The following is a 2279-nucleotide window of genomic DNA, read 5'->3' as shown; positions in this document are numbered from 1 at the left end:
AAACAAAGAAAGACTTAAGCCAATACATAAAATAATTTATATAAATTTAACAATAATATTATTTATTATTTATTATTTATTATTTTTATTATTTTATTATTTTTATTATTTTTATTATTTTTATTATTGTTAAATTTCTAGATTTATATAAATTATTTTATGTATTGGCTTAAGTCTTTCTTTGTTTGATTTGCATAATAGTGGTTTTGTCTCTAATTTAATATAATATAATATTTTACTATAAAATTGGATTCAATCTGATTTTTCCCTGTAAATTTAGATTTATTCCCTAATATTTATTATTATTATTATATATATATATATATAATATATATATATATATATATATATATATGTGTGTGTGTGTGTGTGTGTTTGTGTGTGTGTATGTATGCAAGTATGTAAGTACATTTGTATATTTGTACGTATCTGATATTTATGTGTGTGTATGTGTAGGAGTATCTGAAATTTGAAATAATTCTTGAATTCATAAAGTGAGTAGAAATACCCATCAATATAATACACGCACATACACACACACATACACACACGCGCACATGTACACTTCTTTAATGCAAATTTCATTGAAATTTAGTTATATTCTATTATATTTCAATATACTACTTGTGCAATAGGCTCCGCACAACCTTATTTCGATCATGAAATTTCCTCATGACTAATAATATTGTGAATGGCACTTAAAATAAATGTAAGACAAGTTTAAGCAGAGTCCATATATCATTTTCTCCGCCCTTTTATCCCTTAATACACATTAATTATCAGGATAAGCAAAGATCCAGCAAATGGGCTCATGCATGCCTTCGCACCCACACACATCTAAAACTACTTATGCTCAACATTTCTCAGAAGGTTAAATGCCTATATCATTATTTATTGCTGCAGCTTTCACTTTTGTCATCTTATGTAGTGAAGTACACATGTTAATGCACAATCTAATAGAGGATAGAAAATAAAATGTCACATAAATATGATAACACCAGTGCCCCATGTTACAAGGTAATCCTTCCCCGCCTTGAAAAATTCCTAATTCTCCGAATACGATAATGCTATCTCAATTTAGATTTTGCTGAGAAATGTTGAACCAGATAAAATACGTTATACATCTAATTTTAAATCCTTCTAAATCTGAAGCAAATCAAAACCTGCTACAGCTCAACTATACCCATTCTCTTTCCTATCTACATTCACTTTGTGTCTTCTTTGATGGAATATGTTACCATCCCAAAACTAGAAATCAAACAATCCTTATCTCTGCCTTAACATAGTAAGGTGTGGTAAAGTAAAATAGATATCTTTTCGAATAATCAGCTTACCCACGAGAAGAAACGCAATTTATACAAAATAACAAACATTATACACACGCGCATGCACTCACATATATGCGTAGAAATTTTTCGCCTGTTTATGTATGCGGTAGTTTCTGTATGTGTCGAAAACAGAAGCAAGAAATAGATATGTACATCAGAAACACGCGTGTCTAAATTATCCATTTAAAATCTACTAGCAGTTTCTTTCATCTATAATCTAAACATAGGTCACTTGGTTTAAGAGGTTAACTGTTTCGTTAAAGATAACATCCTCATGTTTATTTGATAAGGTTAATGTAACATTTTTACTAAAGCTCCAAAATAAAGTTCTGCTTTTCCAAGCGATGTTTTATAGTTTGATTAAGATTTAATATCACATCCAGCCGACCAGTTTCTATATAAAGTACATCTTAAGACTGGAATAATATGAGCATATAATATATTTGCGTATAACATAAATATATGCACGCTGGACGAAATACGTAGCCGTATTTCGTCTGTCTTTATGTTCTGAGTTCAAATTCCACCGAGGTCGACTTTGCCTTTGATCCTTTCGGGGTCGATAAATTAACTACCAGTTATGCAATGGGATCGATATAATCGACTTAATCCGTTTGTCTGTCCTTGTTTGCCCCCTCTGTGTTTAGACCCCTGTGGGTAGTAAAGAGATGGGTATTTCGTCTGTTGCTACTTTCTGAGTTCCAATTCCGCCGATGTCGACTTTTCCTTTCACCCTTTCGGGGTCGATAAATTAAGTACTAGTTACGCACTGGGGTCGATATAATCGATTTAATCCGTTTGTCTGTCCTTGTTTGTCCCCTCTATGTTTAGCCCCTTGTGGGTAATAAAAAATAAGAAACATAGACAAAAACGTGTAGTAATAGTCCTTTATAAAATAGGCATAAAGCTTCAAATTTTGGAAATGGTGGAGTCCTTTACATCAATCGCAGT

The 2279-nt window shown here is 31.3% G+C and overlaps 1 long non-coding RNA gene across 1 annotated transcript in view; it reads left to right on the top strand.

The window, feature by feature from the left end:
• The first annotated feature begins 354 nt into the window (after positions 1–354).
• Positions 355–2279, top strand: part of LOC118766456 — a 20091-nt gene continuing 18166 nt past the window's right edge. Inside the window, exon 1 of the long non-coding RNA XR_005002390.1 lies at positions 355–369. This is a non-coding gene — a long non-coding RNA (uncharacterized LOC118766456). The remainder of the gene's footprint in view (positions 370–2279) is intronic.

This window comes from Octopus sinensis, linkage group LG1, assembly GCF_006345805.1.
Source record: "Octopus sinensis linkage group LG1, ASM634580v1, whole genome shotgun sequence".
Classification (NCBI taxonomy): domain Eukaryota; kingdom Metazoa; phylum Mollusca; class Cephalopoda; order Octopoda; family Octopodidae; genus Octopus; species Octopus sinensis.
This window is presented reverse-complemented; position numbering and strand designations above follow the sequence as displayed.